The sequence below is a fragment of the Typopeltis vanoorti genome, chromosome 11, assembly GCF_054136105.1.
Source record: "Typopeltis vanoorti isolate ZY-2024b chromosome 11, IOZ_Tvanoo_1.0, whole genome shotgun sequence".
Lineage (NCBI taxonomy): Eukaryota > Metazoa > Arthropoda > Arachnida > Uropygi > Thelyphonidae > Typopeltis > Typopeltis vanoorti.
In genome coordinates, this window is record NC_143559.1 from 40066086 (window position 1) to 40085150 (window position 19065).

General features: G+C 34.0%; 1 protein-coding gene across 6 annotated transcripts in view; it reads right to left on the bottom strand.

Moving 5' to 3' along the window:
• The window catches only part of spri (Src homology 2 domain-containing protein sprint), a 488442-nt gene that overhangs the window by 320481 nt on the left and 148896 nt on the right, over positions 1-19065 (bottom strand). The window contains exon 1 of one of the 6 annotated variants that reach the window (XM_090400603.1): positions 3502-3614. The exons of the other annotated variants lie outside the window; for them this stretch is intronic. The gene's annotated coding sequence lies outside the window, so the exon portion shown is untranslated. Of the gene's footprint in view, positions 1-3501; positions 3615-19065 lie in introns of those variants that run through there. 6 annotated transcript variants of the gene reach the window in all.

Below are 19065 nucleotides of genomic sequence, written 5' to 3' on the forward strand. Positions count from 1 at the left end.
ACACCTCATGAGTAAGTGAGCCTTTGGCTCTCATCGCATTTTCTACAAGTTATTGAGCAGTTTGTAATAACTGGAGTCGGGGAATTTAGATCAGCATTTCTTAAACTGTGTTCCGCGAAAACTTAAAGATTACCCCCAGGGCATACAGATAAACTTATATTAGATGCGGTTTCTGAAAGAGAAACCTCCAGTGAATGGGGGAGGGAATACTAATTTTTATTAAAATAACTTATGACTGAAATATTTTAATAGTAACGGCCATGATTCTCGTCCTGTAATTTTTAATTGGAATTTTCAGATGAAAAAGTAGAACATGGACTGTGTTCATATCGAAATCTGAAAAAGAAACTGTTTTAGATCATTCAACATGAGCACAGTCCATGTCCTACGCACTAGTCTGTTTCGCATCGGATGTTCCATTTCGCTCCAGTGGTTTTTATTGCATTGAGATTGAAACCTGGTACATACACACCAATCAGTTTAACATTTTTCTTAGAACATGGTGCAACATCTTCCCTATATCGGTGCACTGTCATTTTGAAAGAGACGAGTCTATTTTGTAAACCTTCACAATATAGGAATCACCAACCTCCACAGGATGATTTTTGTTAGCTAACTACCATATATCCTATCTAGAAAAGGATCGCTTCACATCACTCACTCCGGATATGCTATGAAGCAGTCACAATATTATTTGCAATAATGTAGTTATTTACAACAGTGCAGTCTGCCTTTGTGTAGCAATCATGAGTGTGCATCTCCTCACGTAGTGTCCACTCCCAATCTTAAATCACAGTAAACGCCCTCAGCTTCTCACTGACCGTTTCCACATCGAACTGAAACTATGACATTCAAGTTTATTCGCATATTATTTGGGACCACTGATCAGAAGAGAAATTATTGATTGCGATGGTGGAAGTGATCAGTTAACACATTGGTTGAAAACACCACTAGGTATCTATGGCACAGTTTGCGAATTGCAGAAGTGAGTATTTGTTCTACTGTGGAACCCGTAGAACAAACCACTGATGTGCAAGAAAAAATAGGTCAATGACACTTTTTTTCGGCAAAATAATATTCGCGCATTCTGATTATGTAAGGAGAAATAAAACAGCTTTATGTAGCTTGTTAAAGAAATGCACAGTTAAGGCTCGCAATGGCGACCAACTCTAAAAGGCATGCGAGTCGTCATGGTTCGATAGGGAAGGGCGTGTACACCCAACCACCCAATGACTCACTACTGTCGACGGTCTGGTAAAGCCACCAGGAATCGTCATAATGGCATCGAAGCGTATCTCGTGATTCTGACAATCAAGCAAGTCAATAACCAGAGCACTGCAACAAGTTTATGCTTTTATATCCCTTGTTTAAATTCGAGCCTTATAATACCAAATACTTAATCTAAACTGTGGTAAGCATTTAAAGGAAGTTAAAACGTAACTTCCGACATCGCACAATACCTCAATGCTAATAAATACGTACAACATAATTAAAATGGATGAGCCGCAAAAGATAGGAAAACAAAAACTAAATATATTCTGCAACGTAAAATAAAGAGAAGTGCTGTCAGCCTAATAGTAAACTTGTTTTTACAATTCCAATTGACATTTCTTACATCCTGTCGTTAATCATCAACAGCAACCACTACTTTAAAGTGTACGACATCGTTAGGGGTTATGACCTCCTTCAGAGTGACAGACAACGTTTCGCCACTACCGTTCGTTGACCTCTAGTAGTCAACATCCGGGAGTCCCTGACAGTTTCGATGTGAGGATGCTAGTGGACGACATATGGTAAAAAGAACTGATTAATTAGTAAACTAATTACTTGATTTAATTACTATGCGCCTTTAGTAACGCAGTAAATTACATTTGCCATTAATTACTGATTTGTAGTTTATACTCCGTTAAACTGCTAAGTGCCCGCAAGAACAATTTACATGATAAAGCAGGGATCGTTTGGGTTGGTTTACCAATATCATAACTGCAAGATGTAAATTAAAGTTATCATTTCAATATTCACATATAATTAGGAAACAAGATGCATCACGAATGAATTAATACCTTTAAATCAGTTGGATAAACGGAATTAAAGGTGCGTGCGATACAAATGATTGCAAGCGAATGCGAAGCATAAATAACCAATTGCAATCTACGTAGGGTATTATTATTATTCAGGGACGCCTCAAAAATTAAGCATGCATGTATAATAAAAAATGAAATATAAACAAAAGGCTAATTATCTGAGAAATCTCGTTTTCTCTTGTAATTTTCAGTCACATGGGAATTCCGGTTGATGCTTTTAACATCAAGAAGACTCCACCCTTGCATGTCAACACTCGAGACGGAAATGACGAAGCACTCCTAACAAGGCAATGGCTATCGAAAGAGAGGGAGAATTTTAGCTTAAAGGCAACGGAGCTAAATAGGTTAAGGTAGATGACGCTGTGGCAGTATGCTTTGTTCTGACAAATTTGGATATAACACGCAAAAGTGCGATAACTCCGACCTTCAAAGGTTAACTTAATATTCACTGGAAAGGGAACATTTGGACTTGATTCCTATGTTCTGCTAATAAAAGATAGTGCAAAGCAAGTGAGTGCCCCATTCATTTGGATCGTTTTATAATTAAACAATAAAAACATTTTGTGAAGGAGATAAAACTTCACGAAGGTTATTTACAGTTCGTAGGCGATATTACTGGGCGAAAACTCTTGCCATAAACACACATAAATTTCATTATGCAGCTTACAAAGTAGTAATGAATCAATGACAATTTCTTTCGGTAAGTAATTAAAAACTATCCCAGATTTCACGGATCCAAATCGACTATTTTCATTTATGAGAAAAATTAAAACAGTTTATTGGGTTGAAAATATAAACGTGACAGATTTTCTTGTTCATCTTGCTATCATTAATATAACTGACTAGGAGAGACGAACAAGAGGCAAACATAATGGCTTCTTTTATTTGGGATAGTAATATAACATTGAATTCAAAGGAAGGTGATTTAGTTCTATTTTATACCGTGTAGAACTTTTAAAACCACCAATGTTCTGGAAATGATCGCCAGGTTAGGAAAATAAAACTTTCGGCATGAGTTATTTAGGTATTGTAATATTTAAGACAGGAATTCTACCCAAGAGATTGTATATTCACCTGTTATTACTATTTGAATTAAAGCAAAAGAATGATTTCACACACAGCTGTTTTCGAACATGAACTACTCAGGTATTTTGTGGTATAATTGGTCTCTGGTGAGAACTATCAGTTCGAAACAGCTACCAGCCCAGTTAACAGTCGAAAGCACTAATAAATTGCGAATATAAAAGCTTTGCGGAGTTCGTGTCTTGGTCTGAAATACCAAAGTGACTTATGCCAAAGGTGGTAATTTTTTGAAGCTTTCGATCGCTTTCTAAAGTTTTACAGATTCAAAGACAAACATAACATCGACTATTAAATTTAACAATTAAAGTATATATAACTTCGGTATATACTTTACCAATACTATCTACATGACCAATGCTCCAATATGAATATCTTGAAATAACTGACAATAATTCTGAATTTCTGTTCATAAAACTACAAGTGAATTCACCTCTCTACGAATGGCATTTTATCTTAACACAGAGAAATGGGCGAACTTAAACAGCACATTAAAAAAAAAAAAAAAAACTAAAAGTAGTCTGTGATCCAGTAGGTTTGGGCAACCTATCCAAGTACAAACGCCTATTACACTCTTCGAAAAGTGAAAAATGCTGACTGCACCTCTAGGCAAGTAGCTCTACAAATTGCGCCTACGATTTCAATCACACATCAGAAAAACTATGCACTTATTTTATTTTATAAAATAAAGAGAAAAAAAAGTAAAGATAAATTAATACAGTTAATTTAATTAATCATCGAAAATTGGCCTATGAATGCCATTCTTTTTTAAATGGAACTATTAGTTCCTTTGGAATGCATTTGTTTTGAAATTTCATCCTTAAAATGTTTACATAATACAAGCTGTTTATTTTAGAAATAAAAAATAAGTTTATGATAAGAACAAGATCATAAAGCTGGCCGTGCAATGTGAGATGAGGAAAAACACATGGCCCGAAACAATATATATATATATATATATATATATACACACACACACACACACACACATATATATCTCAACGGCCTGTTGACTATTAATGCTCATATTGAAACAGCTGTTCGTGTGATTCAAACAGATTTGATTTTATAAGTCTAATAAATAATGCGAGTGAATTAAAATAGGAAAGTCACTTTCTTGGTATTATTAATCAGATGATTTTCTGTTCTAATAACGGAATATCTGAACATTTCAAAACAGTGCTAAAATTTTAGCTACGCGATTACCAAAACCTATTCAGTTCTTTAAACACCTTTCTCTCTCTCAACATTTTCATTTCACTGGAAATAACAGTTTCTCAACTTTTCTTGTGTAACAATGGAATTTTTATTTTTATTTTTTTTTAAAAAAAGGCGCTACTGGAAGACTTTACTGCTACCAGTAAAATTCACTGCAAAGATTATAAAAAGACTGTGTTGAAAAGCGAGTACAAATTTTATGCACCGGAGCAAAAAATCACTGTATAATTTTATTTAATATTTTATTCAACAATAAATACACTTCATTTTGTGACGACAGAAGTTACTGAAAAATTACAATTTCGCAACCTGATTCTAATCAGTTTGTTATTTTTATAAAACAATGCTATTTTCCATATCAAATGAATAACAAAAAACGAACAAATATCGTGTAAATTAAAAAAAAATAATAAAGATTAAAAACAAATTTCTTTCTGTATTAGAAATCGATATTTGAAAGATAATCTCCATCGATTACGAACAACTACTCGCCCTTCCACTATATATCTCCTGAATATACGACCTCTTATGAATTGTGCACGCAAGTATGTTCGTAACAAATACATGGTGCATGTGTCATGAATTCGTTTCCAATATCTTGATTTCAGCGAACGGTACAGCCAACAGTCGTTTCGGCGCCAGCCAACCAACGACACTTCTGCGATGAAAATTACATCACCCGCCATACACACCTTTCAATGCCTCAGTATCAATGCGAGCAGCCAGGTATTGATTTTACTGTGAGAATCTTATTTTGGACAAGATTTTAGTTTTTTCAGCTCCGAAGTTTTTCATAAATACAATTGAAAAGTACGTAAAACGAACTTAGAAATGCTTTCTAGAGAAATTCTGAATATTCTGAAATTCGACTGCTACAACTGAATGATAATACTGTACAGTACTTATACTTAAAAAAAAAAAAAAAAGAGTACAGTATTATGTAGAGTTTTACACAATAATAAACTGCAAACCTTACATAATCCGAAAACTGAATCTAGAGAATGGAGATGAAAGTTTTTCAAACCACTACAGGCTTCCAAATAAGCAGGGCAGTGGTCTTACTGGGTGGTGAAATTTATCTCCAAACTAATTCACAAACACCTCCATATTCACAGCGAGATTAGAACCCACAGCTAGTTGGTTGGAGAGCGGATATAATAAGCACTCGCCAATCAGGCTGATGTATTTTTGTTTCGTAATTATGTTTTTCATATAAGATATTCGTTACTGTGTACTGTAATATTTCTTGTGCCATTGGATTTCCCTTAAAGCAACGTAAAAGCAAAGAATTTCGCGTTCTTTAGACAGTACAAGAAAATTTAAATTAGCTACTTCTCGTGAATAAACGTGGAAATGTAAACAAACTTTAAAAATATGAGATACTTTAAGTATGAAAACAATAATACTCGAGCACATCATGCAGTAATAAAATCAGTAAAAATAAAAAAGAAATGTCCGCATGAAAACAAAGAAATAAAGAGAAGGCCTCTGAATTTAATGTTCATGTGACTGGAATTGAAATTAGCTGAAGCAACTAATGTCACGAGGCCAGTGTACTGTTTGTTAATTGCTTATATTCGCCGACCCATTAGTCTGTTTTGCGGGAGAGAAAACCTTGTCATTTCCGTATGCGATTGGTTAACTCACCACCACCACCAAAAGTGCATATAAAATCCTTACATCAGACGGGGTGTAATTCAGCTTGACACTCTGGGAGAATTTACTTTTATCTATATTCCTTCATGTTTTTACTCCTTTCGTTAATTACCTAAGTTCTCGAAAGAAGAGTAAAACGAGCACTCAAGTTGGCAATAAACGCTATATTTTCTGGAAACCACGTGGAATTATATAACGCGGCAATGAATAAGAAAGACGACTAGAGAATAAACCTATTAAAATTATATGGGTAAGTTTCGAAGAATCAACAAGCACCTTTTTACTTTATTATAAAGATAAATCATTTTTGTCAAATATGCATTTTGATATTTTCAAGGTGTAAATTCAATATAAAATGAAAAGCAGGTTGTTAAATTGCTGAATAATTTTTCATTGCTCTTTTCGCTGGTAATTTACGTGCAAAATCTAAAAGATCGGGTAATTTTTCGTGTACGAAAATATTAAATTACAAACCCATGAAAGATGTTTCTAATTTCAAGATATGAAAAATTAAGAGTGGCCAATGTATCTGAATTATGTATCTGTATTTTGCGTATCTAAAACTATGAGGTAGAATGAACTACCTCATAGTTTTATTGCAAACAGTTCAGTTAAAACATACTTTATTATTGTATATAATCTTGTGTGTATTCTTCTGCATTTGGAATTTCAGAATGCTCTTCCTTTCAAACGATGTCCGAAAATATCGGGACGAACACACACACACATCCACAGACATTAAAAAGGTAACCTACTAATGATTCCCAGATGAAAATTCTACAATTTTTTTTTTATCATGTAAATTATCCGTTCTTTTATAATGGTCCAATAACCTCTGTATCAGAAGGTCTCAAAGTTGGTTCGCAAAGAAAATGGGTAATGCTAATTATTTTCAAATAGCTTATTAATCACTATCAGAGGCAAATTCTCCATGCTTGCTGCGCAAGCTCATTGAGAAAGAAGTAATATTTGTTAATAAATGCATGCATTTATAAGCATTCTATTTAGGCTTTTATTTTTGTAGACAGAAGACGTCTTAAGCTTGCGCGGCAATAATTGAGCTTTGCGTTGTGGTTTACTCGGTTGTAGGAGCTTCCAGGTCCTCGCAGCAGAACTGTGATTTCATGTGCGCGCATAGCCATATCACGTCGTCTCACTCTGTTGCTTAAACACATGCCGTACGCAGTCAACGTAGCTCTAGCCAGTGAGCTTCAGCCAGCCTTTTACAATTGTGCGTGTTGCTTGGGAAAATTAAGTTACAACTAACTTTTTATGACGATGTTATTGACCAGTTCATAAAGAAGAACCGTAGGGTAGAATTTATATTCAAGTAGCTAAATTGAAAAAGATAGATATCATTTGTAAAATAAATGTTGTATTTGTATGATTAAATGTACATAAATTTCTAAATATATAGTTTTAAAGTCAGTAATTCATCATTCCGCTAATCAGACTTCAATCACACCTCTCACTCCCTGAATAATAACAAGAGCAAGCGTAAATTTCAAGACCAGATTCGCCCCTGATCACTATTTACTTTAACAGATGTCGAACAGTCCTTATAGCCGATAATATATGATTTTTAATTTTTACAAAGTATCTGTTCTGTGCTAAAATATGTTTTGTTGCAAAAAGTCCAATAGGCATCTTGATTGTTGTCGCCACGATCATTCTTTATGACATTTACTTTTTGCATAAATCTGAGTGCATGAAAAATCATTACACGCTGTGCGCTCTATAAATTATTAGAATGTGGATGTTACTATCTGTAGTTTTTATGGAAATTTTCTTATTTAATATGTTTAAATATTTTAAAATTTATTATGTCATGGTTGCATTTTTGGTACTGATTAACTAATTATACATATTTAAGTACAGTATAACGCTAATTTGATAATATAAGAATTTCAGAAAAAGGGATTCGCAAAGCGTGTGTTCTTCTAGCCGGTTTGCTTTATGCAGGATGGAAAACTAGTTGCAAGGGGGGGGGACCCTTTCCACCTCTGTATAAGACCGGCTAACTCACCTTCAATCGAAAAACATTTAATGGGTGGGCTGAGGTTATGCTAAGAATAGCAGGTATGGTTTGCATGAATAAGTAATGGTAGCACTGTTTTCATTACTGTTAAGGTCACAAATCTTGAAGTCGATCCAAAAACTTTTATTTTATTTATTTTAAAAAAAAATTTTTTGAAGAGTGTGTCCGTGTATAAGAAATTCTAACTGCAGTATATCTCTACTTGCTTAGGAGTTAGGCTTTCATCCACTTAAAATTCGAGTATGATCATCCAAATCTAACTATCGTACAAAGTACTTCAAATTCTAGATCGATTTTATTAATCCGAATGGCCATCTTCACTAAGCTGATTATATTTAGCTTTATTTCCATCGCAGAATGGTTTTTCTACAATATCTCTTACCACAAAAAAAAAAAATAAATAAATAAAAAACTATCCCCGTAACCTTTTTTTAATCAAACATAGTTTAAGAATAATGAGTTATAAGTAACCAAAACACAATCGAAGATCAATTTGTACTGCACACAAAACGGCATGAGAACTGTAAATAACTGAACTGCAGTTACTGAAGCAACGAACTGCGAAATATCTGTTAGCGAGATGTCAACGAACGTTTTCCAAAGTTGGATAATTGGACTGATGCCTTATAATAATGATATTAATTAAACAGTGTTGGATAACGAATGCAAATATCATGGTGGTCCGGTGGTAGTATGGGTAATGTCGACAACGGTAATATGGGCATTTGTTAAACTTTTAAACTTTGAAAGCATGTTCGAGTTGTCGAGAAAAAAACAAATAAAAATAAAACGGTATGTATATCTTGACAAGGCTTATGGAGACCTGAAGTGATATAATATTTGGTCTATAGTCAGAGGCGTAGTGAGGCCATGGCCAATATGATCCGGCCATAGGCGCAAAAATTGAGATTTTTAAAGGTTTTTTTTTTTTTTTTTTTTTTAGAACGGCGCAATTTTCTTTCCTGGCCATAGGTGCCAAATTCCTCACGACGTCTCTGCCTATAGTGAATTCTCGGCTTGTTTATCTAACCTTCGATTCACCCAGAGGATCAGTATACCGCAAATTTTCAATCATGTACGGGTAGGATTAATCGCCAAATCTTTAATATGCAATTATCCTAGATGGGGTGGTTTAATATAGCGCTATTTAACAGAGATGAACTGCAGGTAGGTTATGCGAAAGAAAACATCTTCCACCTAAAGACAATCACAAAGATGGGCGTTTGTAATTATCTTTAGGTGGGAGATGAATTTTCACTTGGTTTCAGACCACTGCTCTGTTATTGGAGGCCGTGACGTGAAAAAAGTATCATGTTTATATATAGAGCAGGCTTTTTAAGATTCTGTAAAAATTAAAAATATAAATAAGAGAATAAAATTTCTGATCCACTCACAATACTACTCTTTAATTATTATTTATTTTGCTTGGCTCTTTCTCTCATTATAAACAATTCTATCATCGTCATTTATTCTAATCTATGAACTTTCGAAAGGCTTCATGGTTTGACTTAATTGCTTTTATAACTCTCAATCCACCTACGTTCCCCCCCCCCTTTCTTTTTCCACTTCTTGATCAAGTCAAAGGCCATTGGTAAATTACAATCTGTAATTAACTCATGGCCTGGACCTTATCCAAGATGCAAACTGTTACTTTACCTCTGTTACAGCACCTACAACTTTAGTTCTCTCTCTCTTCTCTGACATATGTACTTTCCATAAACACCTTAAAGGCAACTGTAAGAAAACTATGATCTTCATGTAATAGACGGTGGTCTTAATGGAGGTCCGTGAATTTCTTATTCCAGTCTTTATCAATCATGAAATAATTTATTTTCGATTTTTGTTCACATCCCAATTATACCTTGCAATTCTGCGGCTCTATCTCCAGCTGTTTCCAATTTAAAGATCATTTCTGATGCAAAAACTTAATAATCTTTGTCCATCATTTCTTCGACCAAAGCCAAATGGCCCTAAAATTTTTTCCACTCTTGTCTACCTTCTCTAACTTGTGCATTAAAATCTTCTAAAATGAGTATAATCTTATTTTGAATGGAATTTTCTTTTGTTTTTCCTGATGATAAAAAACACTAATTTTTGAATGGTTGTAAGCTCCTTTCTAAAACAAAAGTCTCCTCATAAGTTTCTCTTTCCATGTTGTTTCTATTTTGTCTCACTTGAACTCAAAACATCTTACTTCCTCTACATCGCAACATCCACTCGCTCATCCTTTTTTATACAAGGGCTTTTCAAATGAAGGTGAGGTAGCAGAGTTTTCCTCCAGCGAAACAAGCAATTTATAGACATAATACACTGCCTCACAGCCTTAGTTGCTTTGGCAGTAAATCAAAAATAACTAATTAACTCTACCTATAATTTCTATTCTCATCAACCTTTCCAGTCTAGGTCGTTTACCATTTATATAAATTCATCCAGCTTTGAATTCTTTATAAGCTGCTAATAAATCCATTGCTGGGCCTTTGCAAAATCATCAGTATTTATGTATGTATGGAAAACAGAAGAACCAAGATCGGCTAAAGTTGCATTCAATGGCTTAGAAATTACCATAAATTGAGCATGATTGTCATTTAGGGATAATACAAGTCTTGGAATTTTCAAAATAAGTTTCGGACTTAAAAGTTTTACAACTTACGAGATTCATCTTGAGTATAAAAGGAACCCTGAAATTTGATGAAAACCAGTTTACACATCAAACTACACACGAGAAGTTAAAAAATCTATAGATCATGAGTGTCGTGTATGGACAAATCTCGGATAAGTATCCGCATATTTGTTGGAAATTTGAACATTATTTTGAGGGGAAAGGAAATTATTCTGAGATGAGAAATAAATGTGTTCCTACCCATGATTGTTTCAGTAATTCGATTACTGTAAATATCTACATAGGAAGATTGAAACAGCAATGGAATAAAAAAAAAAAAAAAAAAAAGAGTAGAATCCCACGCCCACCCCAAATCCATTTTCTATTCTAATGGCAAACCACCAAAAAAACAAAATGAGAGAAGCTGCTCAAGTGATGCTCCATAGAAGAAAATGCCATCAAGTATGATCTAAACTATCTAGAGAACAAACTACCATCACTTACGACTATTGGTGAGGAAGAGATCACGTTAAAATTGGTTCGGATTATCTGTTATGGTGGTAATTTGTACGGGACCATTAGCGAAGAGGCTATTTGCTACATCCTTGCGGATAGGAAACATATCTAAGGCTGCTAACAGGCACCAATGTGAGGGTGAAAGCAGAGATTTGTTTAATGCAAAGCGATCGGACTACTTCAAAATTCGGCATACATGGAATCTGAGGTGCTCTGAATATCGGTTCCAATCAATGTTATCCAAGCAGATAATATAATACGAATGCGCGCGCAAAAACAAGATTACTAGCTATCTTAAAGCTATTTTTAATTTCTTGATCTAAATAATAAAAAAAATATTATTTATAATTTTTTTTTTATTATTTAAAGAAACTATTGACAATATAAATGGAAAAGTAAATCTCTTCCATTCATTAATTACCAAACAGGTAATGCTTTCTGACATAATATAACCTGCATTCTGAAAATAGGTCAAAATATTAACAAATACGAAAATAATCAGACAATAATAAATAAAGCTAGATATCAATAACAACATTCTTGTATGGGAAATCATTATCCCAGCAACTGAAACTTGGGTCGTTTCGGTTTATTTTTTATGGGGCTCCCACTCATGAAAGGTTTATTTATAAACCTATAGTACATTTGAACCGTGGGTGGTTTAAGTTTTTTTTTTTTTGCTATTTTAATGATTTTTATATGATATTTTTTGTAATTTTGTTGTTGTTGTTTTTTGCCCTGTGCGAAAAAACTGCTCTAGAGATCAACATGAAACTTTTTTCAAGTCACTTCAGGCCTCCAATAAGCGAGGCAGTGGTCTCATACCGGGCAATGAAATTCATCTCCTGCTTAAAGACAATCACAAACATGCATACTCACGGCGGAATTCGAATCCGCAGCATGCTGCTTGGAGAGCAAATACGTGGACTACTCGTAGAGACAGTTTGATATTTAAATACAATTAAGTTTTGAATCGTTTACCCAAATTCTACCACTAAATGTTCCATTTTATCCAAAAAGAAAGATGAGCGGCCAAATTCCAGAATATCAAATCTCTATAACATCGGTTTAGAGAAAATGAAAAGGCGTACGGATAGGCGGGCATAAACAAAACACTTCTAATACTCAAGCATTTTGCGAAACGCAGCAGACTAATTATATGAGTATATTTATTTGTGTACAAATCATATGGTAAACGATTTTCACCGCCCGCTTTGAGTCCTACCAATCCCGCTTACTGGAGGTCTGAAGTGACTTGACTAATGTACTCTAGTCTATAGAGCAGGTTTTCCGGATTATCTGATCGACAGTTCGCCCACAGTATTAATGTACCGTCGGTGTAGTTTGTGTTGAATTTACATTAACAACAATAAAAAAAATTTTAAAAAAAGGGGGGGGGGAGAAAGAAAAAAGAAATCCAATGTCAACATCAAACACTTCAGTTGCAAGTCTTGATCATCTTTAATGACACATCACGAAAATGAATAAGCGAAAGATTGGAAAAGGAAGAGACATCAACAAAAATAAAGTACCTGTCGTAATCCGAATAAGCTACTTAGTACACGTTGCCAATTTCTTTCCTTCAGTTTATCAAGGAAGGATGAAAACATAGAGGAAAAAAAAAGGAAAAAAAAACAGGACAGTCGGATACTGATATTTGACAAAATGATCTTCTGTGACAATTTCGAAGACTTATCTCTGATCAGCAACTCGCGTAAGGTAATCTGGGGATACTCTAATTTAATCTTCTGAGCCAAGTTAGTTCGTGGCTAGAAACTTCTAGCATCTACAGGCATCATCATTATCACAGTTTTTATTACCTTCTTTGTCGAAATCTAATTTTCGGCGAAAACAAACAAATAAAAGGAAAAAACAACAAAACGGAACGGAAAAGTTACGTTTGTAACAATTTTTCTTTGTAAGCTTCCTTCCTATGGTGCAAAAACCCTGATTTTTTTTCATACTTCAAATCTACTCATCCAGAGTTCTCTGGATGTATATTACCCAATGAATATATTTTTCAAACTACGCCTTATATATGTATAAATTAATACAATGTCAAGATTTATTGTCCACGTTAAACTCATCTCTTCGCAACTATAATTAAAATAAATAAATAAAAATAAGTATGTATATACTTGTGCGTGTACACACACACACATAATATATTTCGCAGCTCTTGAGTCATTCTTTCCAACACATATCAGACAGCAAGAAGATTGTAGTATTCCCTAAAACAACTAAGACTACGAGATATGTGTAATTATGTCCTTAATATATGTGTTCTTTGGACAGTTTAGCTGTTATGCGGGATGAAAAAAAAAAGTTCTTCAGAATGAGAGACTAACTCGCTTTCATTTATAAGGAAATCAATACGAAGGAAATCGATCTCAGATCTTTCAATTAACAGCGCCTCTGTTCTACAGAGGCGCTGTTAATGTTGAGATGTAAGGTAGGATTTTTCGAAACTGCGATGTATGTCTTTGAACAGTACGAAAAGGCGATTAGTTATGTTAATATCAGTTCTAAGTTCCGTTTATAAAAAACCATATAATATTGCCTGCCTTCTAAAATAAAATGCATGGCACCACTACTAATTATGAAACGTGGTAAAGTGAGACTTGAAGCTACTGGATTAAGACTAGTTGTAGATAGCCAGTCGGCCAAGTTTTTCAATCTACAAATAACTAATTGGAGGAGACAAATATTTCAGAATCAACAAGATGGTTGTCTTCAAGGATTTAGCGGCAAACGTTCGTACTTGCTGACTACGCCCGTGGAAGGGAAGAACAGCACAGATATCAAAGCAGCACTATAGTAAACAGAAAATGGCAAAGCAATTTCCGTAACTGAGCAGGCCCTTTCATCCAACTAAGTTAACATATCCCATTTAATAAGTAAATGGAATATATATATATATATATATATATATATATGGGATATATTAAAGAATAATTATTAATTTGACATTCCTATATGCATTTTTGGAATGTAAAGATTACGGTACTTAGAACAGGACACGATCAAAGCTGAGATGGTATGTAATTTAAAGGTGTTAAAGATGAAGTACCGATAACTGAGAAATAGAGATGCTTATCAGATAGCAAAAAAAAAAAAAAAAAAAAAAAAAAGAATAAACCCAATAATGAAAAATATAAAAATAAATAAACAAAACTATGAATTTAAAACATCTGAAAACAGAGAACAAAGGGAACAAAAATAAATAAATAAATACTCTTATAAACATGCAAGCCCATCGTCTTATTAAACTACGTGACAAGCACGCCATCATGTTACTAGCTTATTGTATATAATAGGTTTTTTTGTTGTTCCCTTGTTCTTAATTTTCAGCTCTTAATATTTTTTTTTTTTCGTTATTGGTTTCATTGATGTTTGATAAGTATCCGCAGCTCAATTATCGGTCCGTCTTCAACACCTCCAAATTACACACCATCACAGTTCTGATTAAGTTCCTGTTCCAAATACTACATCAAATACCTTCAAAAAATGCATAGATGTATGCCAAATTAATAATCCTTCCTTAATATAATTCCATTGTAATTAAAAGGGGACTGCTTCATTAATAAAATAGATCTTTTTTCCCCTCTCTCACTTTATTGTCAAGTTTTAGGAAACCACTACTATTCTATCAGATTAGTTTAAGTATTCATTATCGCTACAGTATTTTTCGCTGCTTAAATGGCGTCTTAAATTTGACAAATATATCTAATTTGTTCAGCCCAAGATGCAATAAAAATTTTAAATATATACTGATAAAAATTTATTTATCCTTTAAAACTCATATTTTCTCCACTTTCTAAACCATTTCTGAAAGATTTGTTTGGAGATGTACTTTCAATTTTATGGTATCACCATAATCAAAGTGCCTCCTTTTTAACGATGATTTCAACTGCGGTTACAAGTCGGGAGAATATAGCGGTGGAAGAATTGAGATGCTGGGTGTATTCAAAAACTCTGGGACTGTTATGTCGAAATGAGTGGATCTACTGATGTACTGACAATTTTGACAGATAATTTTGCTAATTGCCTAACGGTGGCAGTTTTTTCTAGCAACATTTTTTTTTGCCTCAAAATGCAAAAAAGATGTTTTGAATTTCGGGAAGTACCATCGTAGTTCGATGATACCAGATCCCCTTTCCCATAGATGGCGAACCTGTGGCACGTCCGAGAATTTTGCTGGCACGTCAACGATTTACACCTGATATCCTTTTATACGCTTATAAATTATTCAATTTTTTTTTTAATTGTTACAATACGTACAAGTTAAATTTTGTTTTTCACCGCAGAGATGAAGACATGCATATGAAGAATCATATGAAAACATGCATATGATTGGTGCAGTATTAACAAAAGATCGCGTGACCCAAAGACAAAGGCAACGGACAATTGTTGAGTTCAGATGCTAATTCTCTTCATCCGAATTCCATAACATGTGAAACTGTCATAACAACATTCACTATATATTTCTTAGTTTTAACACATTCACGACGGGGTGTCGTTTATCATTCTGATGGAACTTCTCTTTATCGGTGGGCTCAACTCTCACAAAGTTTCAACCTTCGGTTGAATTTTATTGCTGCTTGTTTGCGTTTGAGCTGGCACAGGAACTCACACGTGTATTATATGGCATATTTCAATTCGTGGTAGAATTTTAATTGAAGTTAGCCTTTGTGATCAGTCATAACAACATCAAGAATTTCAAATGCAATAAAACAAACACTTATTTCATGTAATTGAAAAATTGGAGGGAACATGTGATTCATCAGTTAGCGCCGTTTTCATTCCAGCTGTCTCTAATTGCACTATTTGTTGAGAAATATATTACATGGACTGCAAAAGACTCCATACCTTAATCAGGGATACAATAAAACTACTTGTTTTTCTTGCATCTGCAGTATACTGGCTGTTGGGAAGGGAGTGTTGCTAACCGCAGGGAGCAAGTTACTACGCCTCGACGTGAACATGTTTAAACATTTTTCGTGTGCGAGGCATATGCAACATTTTTTAATGTCTTTTTTCGTAAAATAAAATCAGAGGTACCAGTTATTTTCTAGTAAATATTGTAAGCATTTCGCCAACAAATTGACATCCTTCTGCTGCTTCCATTGCTCAGCTAACTTCGATCGTGAGTTACAATGCATAAACATTTTTCTCACTACTGTTTTTTTTTTCAAACCAACATAATGAAAATCCAATAATACAATAATCAATTTTACACTGAATAATATTATAAATTTATATATAAATAGATATTATAAATAAAATAAAATATTATTTATAAAATCATAATTATTTATAAAATATTATAAATAAATATATATATATATATATTATAAATTTATAAAAAAATAAATTAAGTTAGATTAATTTTCTATTAATTTTTTCCCTATTAAAAACTGCCCGGCACGTCAGCAAATCGAATGGTAAATTTTGGCACGCGCTGGCACGTCAGCAACTCGATTTGTAAATTTTTGGCACAAGCACATAAAGATTCGCCACCACTGCCCATCTCCTTCTTCTAAAAACAAAACAGTAATTTTCAGGCCAGTTATTAGTCCCACAACGCGTAATGGAAATTATTCACTGTGAGTTTCAAACCATACGCGCTGGAGAGCAGAAACGCTAACGAGTCGACCAACATTGCCAGACTTAATTCTGAATTTAATTTTTTCTTCTTCTTTTCTCTCTCTTTTTTAACTAGCCTTGATGAGTGATATTTTGAAACTGTGATGAACCTTGGAATTGAACCTACTCTTAAACCTCGGATCGTTGAAGCTCTGTACTTCAAGGCGGAAAAGTTTGATGTTCAGATCAAAGTTTAGAAATCAACTCTGCGAAAAAACGAAAAGTTTTTAAATCTTTTTCGGAATAGAGATAGACTAGAATATACCAAACGACTTATATTTCATCAGCAATTCCATTAACTGTTAATATCTGAAGCAATTCGCGAATCGACATAAGGGTTATCTGGTTTTGATTTCAACTGAAGTTCGTCCATTTTTGAAATGAAAATACCATTTAAAAAACCAAGTTTCTCGAAGCATTGTCTACATAGGTAGTTTTTAAAATGTCGAAGGTTTCAGATGAGTCGACAGTGTTTAAAGCAAAATGCAATTTAGATTTGCTCAATCAATGCACTTTAGTCTATACATTCGATTTCTCTTAAGTGGTAAAGATATTTTTGTAATATCAAGCTTTTGTGGCTGTTTATTATATGTAATTACTTTTTTTTCCCTTCTCTTTATCACACCTGGCATGCTTATCAAAATATCTGATCAACTTGCAAGCTTAGACCGATTCTATGGACAAACATTAATATCGGTTTGATGTTGTAAGTGCAAAGTTAGGTATTTTGGATTGAAAATACTGCAGACTTAGTATTATATTAATGGGGATTTATTGCAAGTGATCGATGATAGGCGGAGACCTAGAAATAATGGACACTGAAAAATTTTAGATTTTCAGTGTCCTATCACATTGCCTAAGGTGGTTAAGACACACATGGGATAACTGCGATGTTGAAAAGAACATCAACTTGAAGGAGTACAGAAGTTATTCTCTCACTTTAGAAGCCATGACAAGATATCTGGACTACTGTGCTCAGATAGTCGAGTGGATTCCATGAAGATAAGGGAGGAGTCGAAAATATTCAGCACTGGATAACCAAGATGACTTTGGCTGTGGAACTTTGCATGTGAAAACATACTGAAGGAGTGTAGCCTTCAAAATTTGAGAAACATAAGAGATCTAATAGATACACCTAAGCTAAGAGAATTTTATAGCATAGATTCTGGGCGAATTTTATAGATCATGGTATGCGGAGAGGAGAATTCGAAATCATCCCTGGAAGTCAAGTAAATGTGTGGTCAGTAAGTATATGGGGTCCAGGTTCTTTTCATGGTGTGGTGAGTGAATGGAATAAGCTGCAAGTGAACAACTGTAAATATGCTTTCGATAAATATTTTCAAAGAGAGGTACCTAAGCAATCCATGAGCTATAAAGGCCCTCCTTTGATGAGTCACTGACTCCCTGTAGGTGACAATATAATACTAAACATCATTTAGGTATTATTCAATACTTTTAACACTAATTATCAGTTCAAGAATGTGTACAATATTTGATTCAAATATTTGAATAATCTGATATTGAATTTTTTTTTTCAATTAAAATTGCAAAAAGTAACTCGACCTAAAGCTGTATTTCTCAACTTAACATGTCTTGATAGGATTTGAAGTAGCTTCCAAAAATATCAATAAATATTTGTTTCATAAACAGAACATTGTCGTTTTTTCTTATAGTTACTAGATCAATGGCATCGAAAATAGAATATCAACATCGATATTCTATTTCTGGTAGTTCATACGCTGATACACATGGGAAGTAGACGTCAGAATGCACGCATAATAAAAGAATCACATGCCAGAATGCAAAGCTAATGCAAAATCAACATCAGTGGGGAGAATTAAAGAAGAAGCTAAATTTCAAAGAGAATATGGTCCTGAGGATCCACTCAAACAAGAAACGCATTCTAAGAGAGAGAAAGATTTTTCATCTGTACGATTTTCGTACAATGCTATTTTCTGGTAACTAACATGTATGAATTGCCCATTGGTTTCATTATGTTTTCGTTAGCCAGTGGCGACAGCAAATCGTGTGATTAGCACGTGCAACCAGGGTGTGTGTGTTATAAAACTGAAGTGTTTTAACAAGACATATACTATGAATTGTGTGAAAAAGTATCACACAAAAGGTGCAAGTTCTCCCCCCCCCCATTTTCCCATAGGGCACTGTTTGATATTTATCCCCTGCTAACCAACTTCAATTAACAGTTCCGACAAATAGTCCTATCATCT